The 21,784-nt window shown below is 29.2% G+C and overlaps 1 protein-coding gene across 1 annotated transcript in view; it reads right to left on the reverse strand.

Moving 5' to 3' along the window:
- Positions 1-21,784, reverse strand: part of dsx-c73A (doublesex cognate 73A) — a 116,138-nt gene that overhangs the window by 35,879 nt on the left and 58,475 nt on the right. The gene's annotated exons all lie outside the window — the stretch shown is intronic.

Consider the following 21,784-nt stretch of genomic DNA (forward strand, 5'->3'; position numbering starts at 1 on the left):
TTACAACTTTCTTAAGATCAAATTAGATAACTTGTGATGCAGTTTCTATTCGTATTTATTCATAAAATTTGATATTTTAAGTACGGTGTAAAATTATTTTATTTCAAATACGATAAGACTTTTATTGTAGTTAACAAATAACGGTATATAATTTAAGAAAATTATATTATATTCGCGTAAAATTTATTTTATGCGAATATTCTTCTAGATATTGAGGTTGTATAAGTTGGTGCTGCATGAGAACAGTCTGTGAATTATAATTTTACAATATGTTGTTGTAAGAAATGTACTGTAATACGGTGACAGAATTATTATATAGAAGTGATGGACTTATAGATGCAAATAAAACGTCTAATTAGGTTCATCAGTAGTGAAAGGCAAAAAATAATCGAATGTATTTGTAATACTTCATTTCATTCCTTATTTCACTGTCAATCACTCCCACTGGTATTTTAATATACTTTTTCGTTTTGAAATAGGCATGAATAAACAAACTTAAAACGTACGTATATTTTGATTTGTCATTCATCGAGAACTGTTTTTAATCGTAATTAATTTTAATTATTACCGCTCTATTTCTGACAGGCTTCTATTTCTAATTCATACGGATTTTGAAACTGTATATGTTGAATATATATAACTCATTTAGATGTTGACTTGAGGGGAAACAAAAGAAAAGAACGGACAGCAAATGAAAGAAGAAAGGTAACTGACCTCTTATGTGGAGCAGCAGAACGACATCTTTTTAGAATAATATTTTACAAATACTTTTGAATATAAACCTTAGTAAATTTTTATTTAAAACGTTAAAGAATCGAAACCTAATTACTAGTTTTAGTTACGATTAACTTGTATTACAATCGGTTCAAACTAATATAAGCTCCTCGTAAGTCACTTTCATTTAATCCTAAATTAGGTTCGGTGAAAGATCCCACCTTTTCAGGTGTGTCCGATAGATGATTCATAAAGATTATTATATTTTGGAGTTTATATGACAAGTAGACACGCCTCAGTATTACACTTACGTAAGACCTTTTTAAAGAATATACGAGTGCTTATAATAGGTTGAACAATATACATGTTTTATATATATATAATCATAATTTTGTTTAATCAACAACTACGAGTATTGAAAATACGGTACTATATTATATACCTTAAAATATTTTCTTTTAGAGCTTCAAACCCACGAAACGAAAAAGTTTAAATAACTGGTTCCTACGAGATCGACTGTTGTAACTTAATGTGAACCTAACAGTGTGATAAAGAACTGTAAATAGAAAGGCAACAATTTTTCTCTTTAGAATAAGAAAGCGATGAAATTCACGTAATGTAGTCACTTTCAGAATAATCTTTATGTACAATTTAATAAATCTTATATGACGCTTATTTTTATTTCTATTTCAAATAACTACGTGACTAAATCATATTAATAAGTTTTGAGATTTTACTTAGAATACTAATAAAAATTTTAAAAATACTAAGTTTTACTTAAAATGCCAATGAAGTCAAATAATTCTAAAACTATTATAGGAATATTGGATACTTCACCTTGCATTTAGTTATGTAAATGTAATACTATTGGTGTAATATGCCAATTCTTTTTTCTTTTTTTTGTCTTCAGTCATTTGACTGGTTTGATGCAGCTCTCCAAGATTCCCTATCTAGTAATATGTCAATAATACTCACCAAGTAATAAAAGGAAATTAAATTTTCCTTTAATACCTTTTAACTGCAGTTTACATTTTTACAATATTTTAAACTATTTAAACATTTATTATTAAAAATTATTTAGCCCTATGTTAATGTATGATATTGGTATTATGAAATAATTTAGATTGTTTAAGCAATCTAAATTGGTTAATGTGCTACTTTCCTTGAATTTTTATCATCATTCATTCTTTTTTAAGGACTTTAAAACATATATATTTAAATTTCATTTGTTGTATACGAATCTGGAACAATAAATGTACATGATGAATATGACCCAGGTAATTAATCATTCTGTCTTTTGGGTAGAAATTTTTACTTTCCCGTCTAGATAGCGCTATATCTCTAGAAGGGAAAGTATTGTAATCGGTCCAATTTGGGCGTATGCGGTTTTCACCGGATCTTGAAATTTTGACACCAAAGGAACCCAAAAAAACCGGATGGAAATTTTCAGGATGTTAATGTTCGTATGTATGTGTGTGTGTGTTCGGTGTTGGCCTCTAAATCACCTTTTATATATCCAGAACTACTGGACCGATTTTACCCAAACTTGGTCAGAATATGTCTATATATGGGGCATTCATGCCATTCAATTTTCAACTGAAAAGGTCAAGGAGGCGAGGCTGTAGAGCAAGGTCACCTTCAGTATTTCGAGATTTCGCCTAATTAAGGTCATATTTTTATTAGGCAAATTTATGAACAATTAAAATATAACAATATTAGTAAAAAAAAAATGTTTGTAAAATCGTAACCCCACTACAAAAAACTCTGTTGTAGTCGATTAGACTGCTATGTTGTGACGTCACAGGTGAGGTAGAATTTAATAAATTAATCATTTTTTAAGTGTAAAAAAGTTAGACGGTCTGGTCTGGCTGGGTCTCGAACTCAATGGCCCGGTTGACTCGGTACCTGGTGCGTTAAATCTCGCGGTTATATCGGTCTGCTGACGTACAAGCGAAATTTATTGTACGTTAGTTGTGAAATTATATTAGTTTAGTTAGTGCCGACCGTCGTCGTAATTACAGCCGCTCCCGCGCGAATTAAATACGGCATGTGCGCGCGCTTTAGTTAAAATCATTGAATTAAATAAACGAAACAATATTATATTTAAATAAAATGATAAATATTTTTAATTAAATTGGGCGTTGGGCGTGTACGTGTGTGTAAGCCGAGCATCAGAAACAACCCACAGTGTTGTCAGCTTTTTTACCACATAAAAACATACTTCAGGATAACAGGAAAAGATTCGAAAAGTTTACTGATAATACATTAAAGCTAGTATATAAATCTAATATGAAATACACCGGCTGTCTTTTATCCAGATCCTTTAACAAATTTCCCACATTTTTCACCGGATCTTATTAAACGAGAACAAGTATAATATATCAAATTAATCCTACTTCATTATTAAAAAGGTTTATAAAGTGTTTTGGTGCAATAAACAATAAATCGGATCATTTTAAAAATTATTTATTATATTGGCTCATAAGGTGGAAACAAGCTGGATTGTCCAACACCGAAATCATTTAATTACACTAAAGCTTATTATGTCGTGTTTTTTCTGAAGATTTTAAGATCATTAAAATAGGTTTTAAACGATTAATGTCAAACCTATTTACGTGAACGTAATGGTAATAAAAATAATTTTATTTTATTTTAACGTTTATTCAGATACTTAAAACATTTATTCAAAGTATAAATAAAGATACAATTTCCAGAGATAGTGATGGTAGTATAGGTCACAATATATAGTAGGCTAGTATATAATAGAGCGGTAAGATGGTCTAATAGATTATGAGCCGTCGCGTCATGGGAAATTGCATCCTCGAACCCCGTTTAAACTCTGGTGATATTATTTTTATATAATGAGTAGAAATTACCAAAACAACTGTCGGTGAGAACAAAGTGGAGGAAGTTAAGTGACGATAATTTAACAGATATTTTCCTATGTTCATTATTTGGAGTGTTGGGAAGTTAAAGAAAAATGTTTTCACGACCTACCGGAAGAATTTATTTTAATAATTTACTAGCGTGAAAGCTTATTTTCCTTTTGTTTTTCTCTTTTATTTTATTTTCTTCCTTTTATTTTTTATTATTTACGTTTGAAAAATCTTCGGTATAGAAGGTCTTAATATTTTGCAGATATTAGTTTTATCTTTTTAAGATTATTTTTGGATTTATTCTCAATTTAATACTATTTCATATGAGATGTTAGTGTAGACAACACTTTATTTTTTTATACTTTTCATTTTTTTAATTAATAAAATTTATAAAAACTGGAAGTTAACATTTAAGTTATTGTTGAATTCGGAAGAGAATTAATGTATAAAAATTATTAGAATAATTTCCAAAATACTAATGATAACGTTTTGTAGAAAGGGAAATATAGGACTTTTAAAAATTCATAAAGAGATTGTTTGCGGGTTATTCAACTTACGTGTTTTTTTACTCTCGAAGTATTAATTTCCCTCGGAGGAAAATTTATTCCTATTAGCGTTAACAGAAAATGATTAGCTTCTTTTGGTTTTGTCGTACTTGTTGCTTTATCTATTTTAAAAAAAAATCTACTATCCTGTGAAGATGGATCAAGTTACAATTAGATTTTAATTTTCATGTATCAAAATATAATTTTTGCTGCTAATGTCTTTGTCGCTTTGTTACATAATCTGTGTAAATATTTATTTAAATACTAAATAAAATACTAGTAGTAATGAAAATTAGCATAAGATATAACTAACGTTGATTATTGGTTATTCTTTTTATTAAAAAAAAAAAAAAAAAAAAAAAAATACAAGATAGAGATCAGTAAATAATTACAAAAATCAGTTGATCAAAGAGTAGCAGATTTGAATATACACAATATGGCATTCATTCACACGATTTTATTTGCAATATTATTGTTCAAATTGATATGCAGGAATGTGTTGATGTGACTAATGGAAGTTAAGTGTTCTTATTGCAAGTACATCCAATGAAGGGACATCCTTGTCACTTCTCAGTGACTGCTTTCTAATTAAAAATAAAGTGCAGCATTTTTGTTTATCAGTCGTTGTCAATAGTTAATGAATCACCTGACGAAGCATATTTTTTACATAATTCACGAAGAGGTTAAAGCTAACGGTGGATGAAATGATACTTTTGATAATTTTTTCGACGTTCAACAATTTTGCGAATATATATTTTAAGTTTTTTATAATGATTACATTTCAAACTCTTCTATAATTAATTCAGTTCTGTAGAAGGTTTTGGAACTAAATTTGGTAAAAAATAATTTATTATTAAAGTATATGTGAGCCCAGTTACAAAATTTCCGAATTGATTTATCTTAAGAGTTAAAAAGGTAAATATACTTTAGAATTCTGTATGCAGTTAAATTTTGATTATTAATTAGCTACCCACCTTTGTACAACCTTTTTCACTTTTAAATTTTAATCTCAAAAATTTGCTTAATTAGCTAACCGTGGTTGTTTTACGATCTGGCTCAACAACTTATTTCATATTTTCATCAAAAAATTCCTTCCTTTCTAATTATAGTCTTAAAATTCCTGCATTTTAAATTTTTAAATACAAACTTTTTAAAATGCCCTATAAAGCCACACTTTAAATTCTCCGTTCATTAAATTTGATAATTTAAAAAAAAAATTAATTTTGATAATAAATAGTGATATAATTAAAGTAGCTTTTTTGCAGCAGGATGTGTTTTTTAAGCTGCAATGAACTTAATTTTACTTATGTTTAACTAAATGTAATTTTTAAGGTAAGTAATTTATGATGAGATAAATAATATTCGAAGAAATCAATTGCGGATGAGTACATTAACAACCTATTTCATAAAAATTTATTTTTAAGAAGTTAGATTTTTCTTTTTTCTTGTTATTAAAGGGTGAGTAATTTCGTATGATGCTAAAATATACACATAATTGTTTCGGTGATGCCTTATAATTAATTTTGACCGATATAAAATTTCCAAATCTTAACACAGAAATTGAAAAAAAAAAAGCTGGAACCTTTATAAATTATATGTGTGGCATTAAAAAAACATTAGGATGAATTTAGGAGTTGATAGAATTCATAAAAAAAATTACGTAAATAGGCAGCGGATCTTATCGGCCAGATGTCTCAACTTGTAAAAATGGATTCCGTTTGTTTTAAATACGCTAGCAAAAGACTATTTTAAAAACACGTTAACATTTTAAAATTTCTTAAGCTAAGAAATCATAAATCGTCCGTAATTATAATTTTATTTTCTTCCTACATCAAAACACAAAATAGCATAAGTACCACCTGTACATTAATTTTTAAATCGCTGTTACACCAGATGCAAAACAAGATTTTCAGAAGTGCATTAACTAATTTGTAATCAACCTTTGCAAATAAATTAGAAAAAAGATAGTGATTTGCTAAAACTAAAGCTAGACTGTACGCTATCTTAGTTAAATAGCGTTAAGAAAATTAAAATTAAAGGCTACTTTCCACATTTCAATTTAAAACAGATTTAATTAATTTTTTTTTAACAATATTTTATTGCTTTTTTCTGTAAATATGTCCCTTTTTTATTTATGATATTTCTCAAATAATAGGCGAAGTACTTAAATTTGATACTTGAACATAAGTCGATAAAATAATAATCATTTGACTGCTTTTACAATATACTTCTCTATTCCTATCTCCTCTGCTGCTATATCTAAATGAATCTGCGACATTACTTTCTTTATTGATTATGTTCTTTGACTTCCTTTAAATTATTATTCTTTTTAATTCTTTCTAAAAATAACTAAGATTGGATACATGTCTCATCAACATTTTCATCAAACATCAACACTACAAAATATTTTACATCCTCTCTTATTACAAATGTGGTTTTGTTCTTTCCTAGCCGACATGTTTATTTGCAACAGTGTGCAATACACAGTGTTTCATTTTAATCGCCCCAGGCGACTTTCTCGTAAAATAAGCACATACAAAAAAATTACCAAAACAAACGTTACTCAGATTGGAGAGGGAAACCTCATGGTGATCTTGAATTTTACTTTGAACTTCACCTTGATCTTATTTAAAGGTTAACACGGTTTTTTCAAACGGATTGACCTTTTTTTGACCCCGCCAATGAAAAGAAGAGAAAATTTTACATTAAAATATGTGGTCACACATATGACCTTGGATCTTTTTTGAAGGCCATAGTCTAACCATTAGAAAAAGTGTTATATGATAGTGTAAAGTCATTTTTATGTCCTCACCTATAGTTTTCGTGACAAATGGCCCGGAATATAAATATTTCAGGAATATTGTATGACCTTCAAAAACGTGTAACTCGTATAACACTGTCACCGTATAACACTATATCTGATGATTAGTCGTATGACCTTCAAAATAAGTTCAAGATCATAAGTGTGACTACATATTTCAATGTAAAATTTTCTGCTATTTTCTTTGGCGGGGTCAAAAATAGGTCATTCCGTTTGAAAAAGATAGTGTTAACCTTGAAATAACGGTCAAGATCAAATTGAAGGTTACCATGAGGTGTCCCCCTTCAATCTGAGGAACGTTTGTTTAAGTCTTTAAATTGCCTGGGGAGATTAAAATGGAACACTATATATTATAGATATTTAAAAAAATCAATTAATAATCTGTAAAAAATCAATTAAAAAATCTACGTTTGATACTAACAAATTTAATTTTGCTGTGTTCTTTACTTCTCCCATGTTTTGTAATTTTGCTACTTCATAATTGCTCAAATTCTGTTTTGTAAACTTTATTGTTGATTATAGTCAGAGTGTGTAGTTACTAAATTTAGTAATTAAAATGTAATTGAAGTTTCTTATTTTTAGTTACGGTACTTGACCCGTACAAGTGTTGAGCAAGAACTTAACATTTAATCAAGTATTTTTAGAACAATTTTATTGATTTTTCTGAAAATATTGGAGTCGGTTTCACTACCACTATAATTAATTGCTGATCATTATTAAATACTCGTAGTCATTTATTCGAAGGGTCGGTATTATTCTAATGGCACAATATTTCAAGCCCGGGTAGCTCCGTTAGCTAGTTATTTACGGTTGATGACTGAAAAAAATAACGCACTAAGATACTTATAACATTAGGCTGAACAAAAGAGTCTATTTTTTACGACCTAATGAGCATGTCAAAATTAAGTACGTGAGCTAAGCCTTAAAATAATTGTACTTCATTTCTTTTGGTAACAATTTTTTATGTGTAGATATTTAAAAAAAATAAAATTAGATCAAGTATTTGAAATAGTTAAATGAATTATTTAGATGAAGTTGTAATGAAAATATAAGGGCTACCGGATGCATAGTTTTTTTAAAGACCGAACAAAAAGACGAGATGTGTAAAGAAGGTAAAATGACGAACACCTTTTTTCGCTTTCACCCAAATAACACATTTTAAAAATGTTTAAATAAAATAAAATTTTATAATTGAAAGCCAAAAAATACAAACGTTAAAAGTTAATTGTAATTAATGTAAGATATTTAAATAAAATAATACTTACAGTTCTTGAACATAACCTACAAAACGATTAAAATCACTTATTACAAGATATCTTTTAAATCTTGTTAAAATAAAAGATCAAAGGAAAAATTCTTTTACCTTTCAGGGGGAATATAGTATAAAACTTTTTTACATTTAGTTTAAAGAAAATTTCGTGAATTCGTCGTAGTTCAACGATGAGTTTGATTTTTCCACATGCATTTTAACCAATGAAATCAGTAATTCATTTAAAGTGTCGTGAACCAGTAATCCATATGTTAATGCAATAATCTGAATAAAAAATTGATTTAGACCTGGCAAGAAGCTTGAAAGTTATCAGAAATATATATGTACTAAAAATGAAGTGGCATTGTGCTAGTTGTGATATGCGTTTGTAATTATGACATATTTCTAAAATAAATAAATGTATTTTCCATCAGTGTTAGATTTTTAAGTCTTAAATAAGGTAATTTTCTATCGGTTAAAATTTTTATGTCCTAAATAAAAAAAGGTATAAAATAAAATAAAAATATCGGGCGTGAATAAATAAGTTTTCTTAGTGATCATTTAGAATAATTGCGGTAAAAAAAGTGTGGGAAAACGTGAAGAAAGATTAACTGTAGATTTGCTGATGGAGATCTGGCACGCTAATGACTACCGAGCATGTTAAAACCTCCCGTTTCACTTTCCTTATTATTATGTTAATGAATTTTGGTTATTAACCATTAATGAAGAGGAGGACATTTTATATTTGGTTTATTATCAGAGTAAGCAAGAAACTCATCTCTGAAATAAATCTACTACAAATATTTACACAAATAAAAATGTTATATTGCTTAATAACAGGACAACATACTGTTCATTTGTGAGATTTTGAGAGGTATTTAGCTGTAAATGCAACTCACGTTTCAATGATAAAATCAGATTTTTTTTCTTTATGTTTTACCTACTAATGTAATCCGTGGAAAGGTTACTAATTACTCGATTATCGGCTGCTATTTTGCCTACTAAAGTAGGTATTTATTATTAAATACCTACTTCTTTCGGTTGTGTGATTATCTTTTAATACATCTAAAATTATATATATATATAAAATTTTTATATATATATATAAAAAAATTAAATTATTTTGACTTTTCTGTTATTTTATATCACGCACTAATAAAATCATTTATATTTATATTAAAATGACATGTTTAGGTATTAAAAAAAATAACTGTAAACATTTAAAAACTAACTAAATATGCAAATTACTTTATGTAGAATTACTTCCTATTTACTTTCAGGTTTATAATAGATATGCATTAATCATATTAAGGAATTAATAATCAAAATTAAAAATAGAACTAAATTTAAAGATTTAAACTTGAAGTTAACATTTCGTAGCGATTTGATTTGATATTCTTGAAAAGAGAGGGTTCTACATAACGTAATGGATATAATTTAATGGAAAAATTTGACCGATTTACTAAATATTTAATTTAAAAATATTGTGTAATACTATTTTCTTTAAAATACATCAATTCAATGCTATTTCTACTGTAATTCCTTAATGACATTCCCTCCTTCACTTTTTAAAAAGTTTCAGTCATTTAGAAAAGAATGTGATTTGTTTTACTAGTAAAATAAATTACAAATATTTAATACTGCAGTAGATTTGTGGTTTAATCGCACTGATGGTGGATACTTGATATGCAGATCTGTTTTGGAAAGAGTTCCCTTTCAAAAAAATCTATAGGTACAATTTTTTTGGAGATGTGATTTTAAAGAAAGAAATCGGTCAGGTTTAAAGTTACATCTTAGAACAGAAGAAGTTTATTGAGGTGTATGTGGAAGTTTTTTACGTTTTTGTCGACAAATACTGGTATTTATTTTTGTTTTGATTTTCATGTATGTGAATTATGAGGCTGCTGTTACTGAGACAACTAAATGTATGAAAGGATTACGTCACTCCATTAAAAAAACTGATGGATTTTTGCTCTTTTATTAGAAAAAAAATGTATAAAGCTTCTGAATACAGTCTTATAGTATTATTAAAAATATTCTTCCTGAAACGGAAGTTGTTTTATTAAGATAATTACTCATAAATAATCAAAGTGACGAGATTAAATTAAATTTAGAGATGTTGTTTTCCCTCAAAGCATTGAATAGATAATGATATTACTACTTCACGCTTCACTTCGTATTTTCAAAACTATAATCTTTGGGAATAATTCTTTTCCAAAAACGTATATAAATCTTGAAAATTACATGGTTTTAATAAACAATAAATAAAATTTCTGTAGACTATTTTAATTACATAACCGGTTGATATTGTAGTACAATTCAGTCAAGAAAAAATTAATTAATATATTACGATTATTCAAAAACCTAAGGATACGGTTTTGATAAACAGCAAGAAGCCCGCTTTGTTACTTTACATAATTGTTTTCTACAGTCCATAGCAAATATATTAATTTGATATATATTTACTACTACGGAATTCTTAATATTTTGGTAAATAGGTAAGATTAAGGTTGAGTACTCTAGAAATTACTAACTACAAAATAAAAGATTATTAGAGGATTGTGAACTAAAAATAGTAAGTTTACTTGTTATCTAATTTCGGTACTATATGGAGGCCAAGGTCGGATAAAAATAGCGAATATGATAACCGGTTTTGTGTTTTACCCATACGTTCACGCAATTACACTTACAAAAACGCACTCATTTATTTGATTAAACTTATTTAAATCTGCGAACGATATCAGTTTCCATCTTAAACAACAATGATCAATTATCATAAGGAAATTACAAACTTATAAATATATAATTTTTTACAGTTTATACAGTAGCTTGTTTTTAAAAATTAATGTAGTGTTATTAAACTTATATTCTAACTTATACTATATACTAACTTATACTTGTGCATATACACGAGTTTATATTTAATAAGAAGAAAAAATCTAAATTGAGGTTAATCCATTTTATTACTAAATTTCCTCAAATTGTCGCATTATTAGATCATTAAAATTTTATTTCTTAATCAATTTCACCGAACAGGTTTTTCGATTAATAAACCGGACAAATTATTAATTATCTAAAGGTAATCTTTGATGATACATACATTAAAAATGAAAAGCTACTATGAAATCTTAAAAAAAATTAACACTACTTGGTCGGTCTGAGAATAATTATATAAATACAATTTTAAATAGAATAAATAAATTAACATATTTTTAATATTTTTTTCACACATAAAACGATAAGAAATTAATTCTTTTGGAAAGTAGAGGTACATATGTCAGCTTGTAATTTTTTAATGTTGGGTGACATAACTGTAATAATTGACACAACTCTTATTTTGGATCAATATCAGTGGGCAAGAGAAATTGGAAAGGAATTCTTTTCGATACATTCAACATAGTTGTTCGTTTACGAGGATGTTTGTAATAAAAATCGAATTGTAAAAAAAGATACTACAATTTCATCGATTTTATAGAACAGAAATTTTTAATTTTTTCTGTAAAAAAGTATTAAAAATATAAAAGTGTTAATTCATTTTTAGCAGTCATTTGTTTTTATATTGACTTTTTTTGGCGTTTTTATTTTCAAGAGCTCTAGGCTGTATGTTTACCGTAATTCGTTCAATTTACCCCAGCCAGTAACCAATTCAGATTACAGTCCATTACTTCCTATGCGTTTTTTTCTTTACAGTTAAAATCCAACTAAAAATGTTAATATCGGTCCGGTAATGACTTCTGAAAACTTTTATAATGAGCTCAGTAAATCTTTTAGAATAATTAAGATTTAAATTTCGAAAATTTCCTTACAGGGCAATACAAATAAGAAAATGTAAGTTTTATATTTATAATCCAACCTTATATTAACGATTAAAAATGTAGGCCTATTGTTGTCGATCTTTTCATCAAAAATGCTATCGTTTACAATCACGGAAAGAGCTTTAATTAATTCTCATGGTATTCATTATATAAAAACAGTTAGAAGAATTTAGTGAAGGTAAGGATTTCAGTGTTTTATAACGTTGAACAGGAAATATTTATATTGTTATTTTCCTTTTTTAAATTAACTAGTGTATGTGTGAGTATTTTTATAATAATTAACGTAAAATAGAATTATAATACGGAGTCATATAAGAAGTAGCGGCGCTGACAAGAATTTTAATCTAATTATAAAATACAACTTACAAATGTCAAATAATAAATGGAATTACTTTCAGAAAATTATGTGATGTAATATTATGATGTTATAATAATTATTAAAAAGAAATGGTAACGTGAAAAAAAAGGTATACAGAAAAAGAGAAAGGAGAAATAATGACCTCAGGCTGCGCAGCTTGTAACGCTGTAAACGTGTTAATATATTATAATAACAGATATTAGTGTTACATTATTCTACTATTAGTAATGATTCTTCAAACATCATCGTGATGCATCAAGAAATTAGTTTATAAAAATAGTAATAAACAAAGGTAGGGCTTTTTGTTTAACCTATTTTAAAGTTCGATTTATACGTTCGACTTCCATCTTCTTTCCACGAAGTCATACGAAAATGTAAGCACAGGTACACCCTTCTCATTTCTTCTCATCATCCTTTCATGTGTCAGTTAATAAACGATTTAAAAGGGTAAAGTAAAACTTTCAAGAATGCTTTGAGTTTCGTTAATATATTACTACTAAGAATGTTGAAAATGTCAAAGAGGTTTTAAACGGAATTAAACCGCGAGTCTGGGAAGTACAATTTTTACAGAAGAATCTATTTATTCTTTTCGCGTAAATATGAATGTAGAATAAAAATAAGCACAAATAAAACGTGAAGTAGATGTAATTATATATATAATTTTTAGAATTCTTAAAATGAATAGTTTTTTTAAAGACTGATAAAACCGGAGATTTACTTCATAAGTTGATGAAGTTTTGATTTCTATCTATAGCACACTGAAAGAAGAGATTGGTTAATGATTGAAAAATGTTCTTTTTGTTTGTTGAAAGCGTAGGTATAATATAAATTTGTAGGTGTAATATAAATTAATATTGATTACTACGAGTTTCCCATAAAAAAATATGGTGAATGCTTTGTTTGTTGTATGTTTCACATTTTTATTTTATGTATTGGCGCAGAGCGGACAAATGGTAGTGCGCCGAGTGGCTGCGCGCAGCACACGAACGATTTTCTAAAGTTATATTTTTATTTTAGGGAAAACATTGGTGTTAGAATAGTGTTAAAAAATCAAAACTCAAGAAGCAGCTAAAAATGTTTAAGATTTTGGAGCTTTTCATTGTAATGGTTTTTGTTGTTGTTAGTACGCTAAATTCATGAACGTTATTTAGTTACAATTGGCAAAAACATATAACAAAATCATGTGTAATGAAACATAAACCACGTAAAATTTTTGCGGTGGGCCCTAGGCCCGCCTTTTTTCTGATATTAATTACCATTATAAATAAAGTATTGATGTAAAAATAAAAAGATGAATATTTTTACTTTTTTGTAGCAAGCATAGGAAGCGGGAAGTACTGTCAATCAGTCGAAAATAGAAACTGACGTAAGGTCTTATTCAAAATCTACTCCTTTTTGAATGCACGAAATACTTCGTTTATTTCAGTTTGCAATCGAGAATTAATTTTTGGAGAAAAAAGAAGTTACTTGAGATCTATTGCCGACACCAGTTGCCTCTACCATGCCGATCATTCCAGGAGTAAATCGTTAATTGAATTATGATCAGCCAACAAAACCTGTCATATTACGAAACATTAAATGGATTTTAATGTTGAATCTGGAAAAAGTAACATCTCAGAGCAGCTGCTAGTCAACAACTGATTGCTAGAATTTTTAGTAATTCCTTGTGTGTAGTGGTTTTATGGTTGTCGAATTTTTTATATTCTTTAATTCAGAAGAATCTGAATGCTTTTCAAAGGAATTCTGATAAATATAAATTTAAATTATTGATGAATTGGTAATTTGTTTTAAAATATGTTTTTTACAAACGTTACAAGAATTAAAAAATTTTAAGTAAAAGAGTTTTGATGAAAAGTTTTGGTTTGACAACCGATTTCGTGAATATTTACACGTTATAAAATTACGCTAAGAAATAAAGTTCCATGATTAATCTAAAATGACATTGATTGAAAGTTGTTAAATTACTCAATACAGAAAAAAATCAAGATAAACTATGCAAAACATGGTTCACTAGAACGGTGTTCCGATTAACTGATCTGTTATCTGACTTTATATTTAATCCGTTAATGTTGCAGGGAGTTTACGAATGTTTTAAATCAAATAATTATGAAGAACATTTTCCGAGTTTGTATTTAGTTGACAAACTCGAATTAGCTGACGACGACGTTAAAATCTAAATAAAGCAGGATGCCAGTAATCAGTAACAATAAAAATGGTGTTCAAGAAGAATATTGATTATGGAAGAGGATTTTCTAAAAAGCGAGTCACAACGAATCGGTATAATCTCTTGATATGGCCGTACTGAACACCTAGAGAAGCCTTCTGGTAGAGATAATTGAGTTCTTGCAAGTTTAACGTTATTATTGGAAAAAATAGATCTCTGAAAATCAATATTTCATACATGTTTTTGTTTTTTCCATCCAGTTTTCCAGATACTACAGGGTCTTGGTGCGTGTGTGTAGGCAAATGCAATCACTTCTACTGGTTTGCCAGGCCTGACGTAGCTGCAGAAGAAGTGCAGAGTAAGTGTAAATGTACCGGTAAACAGGTAGTCTACAACAGACTTAGATCGACCACTCCTGAGACGTGTGATTAATTGAAACCTTTCAACCTTTCATAACCCTTTCATAACACCGGTATCCACAATCTTGCATCAAATCCATATAAAAGCAACTGCCTTTATAATCTTTCATATATATTAAACTTAAAATAAAATTTCAGAAAAAAAACTGTAAAAAGAAAAAACTATTCAATTCTTCTTTAAATTTTGATTACTTAAATCAACCCAAGTTAAAAATGAACAACTAACACCAACTTATTAATTTTAAAATTTTATACCAACTTCAAAAATCGAAATAGAATTGAGTATTATTCTTATTACTTTTTTTGAATTGGAGTTTTTAAAGTTTATGTAAATATTTGTTAGTTTTATTTAAATAAAAGAGTTTATAAAAGTTGTTAAAAAAAAGAAAACGAGAGAAATTTGCTTCTAGCTAAAAATATGAAAACGAAAGCAGACTCAAGTAGCTGTTACGAAGTGCGAATTAAAACTGCTTAAATTATTATAGGTATTATTGTTTTTACCTCAAATTCTCCTAATTTTCTTCAATTTACAATGAAAATATTTTTCGAGAGTGACTTCAGGATGAACGTGTATTTATTATTATGCTACAAAAAACTCCAACAGGCTGTCATGTAAAGATAGTTTTAAATAAGAACTATGTCTTCAAATTGTCTTAGTAATCATAGAGGTTTTTAAACATCTTTAAGTAAAATTATCTAGTGGAAAATTATTATATTAGATTAGTAGTCAAAAACGTCTGTAAAATAAAAACAAAATAATCGAAATTGATGCGTCTGGTAATAATATTTATACATAAAATAAATACATGTCAATTGTGGTGTGAATTTCCACGCTTTCTTTCATAAAAAAAAGCTTAATTTCTATTTTTCAAATTTCAATGTTTACCATCAGGTCAATATTCTAATTATGTACTTTTTAGTTTGCGTATCGATAACAACAGGATATAAAGAAAGTTGGGTCTTCACCACTATATAATAACGTTTTTTTATCTATGTGTGTTTTCCACGTCATTAACAGTTATTGGAAAGGATTTTGACCAATTATTAATTTAGGTCTGCATGCATTAGTACCAGTAATACTGATTAAAAAATAAAAGAAATATATCCAAAATGTTCTTATAATAATGTAACCTAGTAAAAATAATATGTACAGTATATGTAATTTCAGACTGTAATTAGAGTTTAATTTAGAAAAATTTCATTTAATTAATAAAATTCGTCTCCTAAAAGGAAAATTCGAGAAAGTCCTCTTTGAAAAAAAAAATGGTCCCGAAAAACTAAAAAATTCTAGTTATTATGGACGATTTTGACTTGTGGTTGGCAAATGATCTAATTTTCCAAGTAAGAGCAGATGGGAATATTTATTTTTGAAAATTAAAACAGTATTTTAGTTTAAAAAAATGTAAAACAAATATTATTATGAGGAAGACGGAGACTATGAAAAACTTGTAAATGCGACTACCGGCGGTATAGTTTTTACAAGTACTGATTTGGTCATGTTCGCACATTATATTACTGATATTGTAAAATATACTGCAATATTATACATTACTGATCGTAATAATTACTTAATATTATTCTTATTCTTTCTGCAAGTGTATAGTTAAGATTCGTGTAAGTTATCAATAATCCAGTATAAACTGTTTTAATGTAGTACCCTCTTCGTAAAATAATTCATATCCGCTTCTAACTTTAATTAATTTTTTATTTATTTTAATTTTTACAAGATCTATAATTGTAAAAATAATTGAATAGATTAACTCTTTCATCAACATAAAAAGAAGTACTAACTTTACTGAATTTTTCAGTTATAGTCTTTAAATCTATACTGTTCATTATTTTGATTTCGCTTAACTCACACGTTTCGCTAATTTTTGCTTTTCGTTCTCTTATGAAATCTCATTTGAATAACAAGAAACGTTATCAGACTCTACAGTGAACTTTATTTTTTAACTTCCTCATTTATATAATTTAGATTAATTGACGGGATAAACGAGAAACCGCAAATATTTATAACAATCTCCATTATCTGAGGTCAAGAGCATGTAGTCATATGTATGACCTGCAGCATGTTTGATGCGCCAATTTGATTGCTGCCGACTATCTTTTAAAGCTTTGGTTTACTTATCTCAAGTAGATGTTTTGTATGTAAATGAAACATGTTTGAATAAGGCTTAATATGGTATTCCCTTTTTTTAGAACACGTAAAAAAATTTAATAAAAACAGGTTCTATATGAAATCATTAGATCTAAACAGGCAATAACCTGTAAAAACAAATTTATACATTTTTCTCGGACTTTTAACATTAGAAATAAGTAATTTTGTTTAAAGTATCAAAAAATTATCTTCTTTTTTATAAAAAAACATAACATTTCGCTAACATCAAAAATTTAGACGTAGTTAAAGGAGATTCAGTTAAAAATATAATAAAATTATAAACAGCTTTTTAACGTTAAAAATAATCAGATGTAATTTGACACGAGTCGTTGAAATTACAGTGTTAACTCACGGATAACTCACTTCGGGTAATAACAGTACCAAACAACAAATGCGTATTCCGTTTATGTCGCCCCTAAAATAATCATGACTTAGGTTTTAGGATCATCAAGCATAAAGTAAAAAATGATAAATTACCGGAAGAGGTCCACGGAAGAGGACCGGAAGAGGTTCACGTTATAAAGTGGATATGATACTTCAACTTAATGCGGACCATACCTGAGATTTTGTGATGGTAAGGTTAACAATTTGAAGGTAAAAAAAGATGAAATAAAAAAGGCTGCCCTGAGACGAAATAGAAACGGTGGTATGACTAAATAACAAAAAAAAAATCGTACTCTATAATAAAAAAATAAAAAAAAAATAAATAAATAATGTAATGTAACATAATAATAAAACAAATATAATAATAATAATTCCGCTCTCTACCAGGACATATGCCGGTTCCACCGGAATACCGGATCGGACCTCTAAGATTAGTAGCCCTGAAGTGGGGGTGTACCCCGGCGGCTAGCCTTGCTACAGAAGGGATAATATATAATGCAGAACCTTGAACAACTCAACGTGGCAGAGGGTGCTCGTAAACACCCTCGTTTTGAAACAGCTGATTCGCAAGAAGCGAAGTGTAGTAAAGAGACTGAGAGAATTATAAAAGATTTGAAGAAAGCTTTGTTTGGCAACAATTCGCTCAAACCAAGACATTTGGTTATCATGAGAGAGAATGGAAACTTCCAGAAAGTCAGTCCAATCTTAATCGCTCGAGAAATTACAAATTGTGCTGGTGGTTCTGTCAAAGATATTCGCAAAGCTTTTAACGATTTATATATCGAACCGTAAATGACAGTCAAAACATAAAGGCTCAGGCTTTAAAGAAGATCGGTGAGTTTCCTGTGGCTGTTCAACCACATAGTACGCTTAACTCATCGAAAGGAGTGGATGTTTGCCGTGACTTTCTTAATTGCACCGATGAAGAAATAGTAGAGGAAATGTCGAGTCTAGGAGTGATTCAATGCCTCAGGTTAACCACGAGAAGAAATGGTGAGGTTCTTCCTTCAGCGTCGCATGTATTGACCATCAAATAGACCCCAATCTGCCTGAGAAAGTACGTGCTGGCATACATTGTCTAGATGTACGCGCATTCATCCCGCAATCTATGATGCCAACGTTAAATGTCAACGTTTCGGATACACTGCGGTCAGATGTGAAAGGCAAGAAATCTACGTGTGTGGAATGGAAACACATGAAGGCGATCCGTGTAATCCTCCAGTTTCCATTAACTGCAAAGTGTACCGCAACTGTTGATCAAGAAACTGCATGGTGTAAAAATTGGAAACAGCCATTCGGGAAGATAAAATGCTGCAAAAGGCAAGCTATCCTGAAGCGAGGAAAACTTTTAGGAATAGAACACCTCGACCGACGACAACTTATGCAGAAGCAGGTACTGCCCCTTTGTCATTTAAAGTAAACGTGGAGCAGTTGCTTACTACGCTTGCACAAAGTCTTGCTACCATGACAGAGAAAATCATTGACACTAAAATTGAATCCAGTCAGCGAAAGGAACCATTAAAATCCGTGAAGACTGATCCCCAGATGGATATCGCTGATACTAGGATCGAATCTTCTCAACGAAAAGTAGCAGCAGAATCCGCCATTATGCAACCATCAATCGGTGTTGTATGTAAGGATAAGGAGACATCTGACAAAGCCGAAAGCATCACTCCTTCGACCACTCATAAGGCAAAGAAGGGTGTGGCAAGGGCACAGAATAAGTCTGAGACTAGTGCAATGCAGGTGCAAGTAACAATAGAGAAAGCACCAGATATAGATGCTACAGAACCCGCACCTATGAAATTTCCAAAAGTTCAGAGGATACCTACGGAGAGGGCGAGTACTTCAGTGACCCCAAGTTCACCTTTGGAGATTGAATCAAGTACTTTCAATCTCCAAGCAAATACGAAAATGTACCACTGGAGATCGCATCAAGTTTAGATTTAATAACAACCATGTTAACCCCTCTGTCTACGTTGTCATTATCTGATGTCAGTCGTAGAACGTCATTGGTATCTGAAAGGGAGGAAGATGCCATGTCTGAGGCCTCAAAAACTTTTTCAACAGAATTTGAAGACGTAAGGAGAATGGAAAAAAGGTGTAAGAAAAGATGACTGAAAGGAAAGCCTAAGAGGTAAAAAAATGCAATATGTTCAAGAATCAAGCTTTTACGTTTTGTATTTTCGTATTTGTACTGTATTTCTGTATTTGTTTAAGTTTGTAATTAAGAATTAATTAACAGTGTTTAGTTTCATATGAAATGTGAAAGAATTAAATCTAATTCTTCTCTTTTTTTTTGAAGTGGAAAGGGGCTAATGACCAAAGTAGTCAATGCCCCTAATACCTCAACAACAAAAAAAAAAAAAATAGTAATAATAATAAACGATGCAAATATCTCAGATCTAAGATTGAGGTCAGCAGGATGTGGGGCATGAAGACAAAGATAGTGCCGATAGTTGTGGGGGCCCTTGGAATGATCCCTAAGGATCAGGGACAAGAGTTGAAAAAAGTTTCAGGGAACTTACGAGGACATTCAATACATAGCACCTGATGGTGCAGTTCAAGGACATAGGAGAGCGCTGGATTGAAAATTGCATTTTTTATTTCTATTACCGTCTGTTTTATAGCACTTGTATGGTGGAAATGTGCGGGTGTGTTTTCATGGTGTGTATGTGTGTGCACCCGCACGTGTGCGTTTGTGAGGCGTGATTTAACCTCTCAGGAAAGAAATGTTTGTGGTCATTCCCTTAAGCGCGCTCTTGTTGCGCGCCGGAGAGTGACCACCCTCTACCGAACTTAGTAGCTTCATAAGTCCGTGAAAGAATAATAATAATAATTTTATCTTAAATTTATAAGCCTATAAATGAAAGATTATTAGAGATTTTTATTATAGTGTAATTAATTTACTTGAGGGAGTAGTCTGCAGTTTTGATTTTATGTGGCGTAAATCATTGAACAGTTTTACATTTCAGAAAGGTTAAAAATATAGATGTAATAAACGATTACAGTTTCCGTAATGTAAACCTAGTCAAAAATAATAACATGTCATCATCAATCACTTATACCATCATATCACGCACTTATACAACTTACTGTAGTATTAAACAACATAATTAAGCGCACTTTAATGAACAGCCATTATAAAACAGTAGGCTTTTAATGCGTAAATAAAATATTGCAATTCTTTTTATTAATTTTAAATAAATACGGAACTGATGAACTCCTAAATAATTTTAAAATTATTCTTCATTCATCTAAATTTTAATAGATGGATCTATGATAAATAGTACCCAGTTTAAAATAACTGCTTTAGAAATGTTTAATGCAATTAGTTTTCTATTTATTTTTTTATATATTCTAGATTCACTTTGAAAGGAGAATAGAATATCTATAAATACAATCCAATTGATCTATTAAAACATCCGTAGATTTAATGAATCGAACGCTTTTATAAAAAAAATAAATAAATAAATAAAAAAAATTAAGCATGTCATTCATTCTTGGTCCTTAACTGAAATGATTGATAGTTAATGTGATATAAATTTTACGCACGAGATCAAATTTAAGACCGGTGATGGCCAGAGTGAGTTCCATGGATTCTTTGGACGAGACACTATTAGAAAAATAAATGGGCAACATCGTTTTACTTGTATTTATGTGAGCAATATCAAATTTCATATTTTTTGAGGTAGTCTGTTAAAACTATTTTCGACTTGTAATTAGGCGGTATAGAACTCAGGAGTGCTGGATTCCAAGAAGATTGTATTTGGTGTAAAGCTATTTTGAAATTCAAATATTTAAAGTTATGTTTTTATATTAATAAATAAATCAGTATAAGAAGGCAAAAAAACTTATAATTAATCCTGGAACATCTCTACACTAGTCATATTTTCCGAAAAAAAAGAATTTTTGGGGCAAACAAGGCATGATTCAAAGATCATTTTATGTACGAGTACAATTTTTCTTCATTTTTATACATACATATTATAAATACGCTTGATTAAAACGACAATATATAAATAAACATAAAGATATAATTTTAATATATTTTTTATATGTATACTCGTGTATATATATATATATATTAGCTCTACCCGCGACGCTTCGCTGTGGCACATTGTGGTTGCATGGATGAGAAATGAGAAACAAAACAAAGCTTCATAGAAGTTTAATTTTGCAATACTTGTGGATATACAATATTTATTGTTTTTCCACTGTCTGCGTAGATATAAAGGCTATCTGGTTTGCCGACACGCAACATACAGTTGCCCATGTGAG

This window comes from Lycorma delicatula, chromosome 1 (genome assembly GCF_047948215.1).
Source record: "Lycorma delicatula isolate Av1 chromosome 1, ASM4794821v1, whole genome shotgun sequence".
NCBI lineage: Eukaryota > Metazoa > Arthropoda > Insecta > Hemiptera > Fulgoridae > Lycorma > Lycorma delicatula.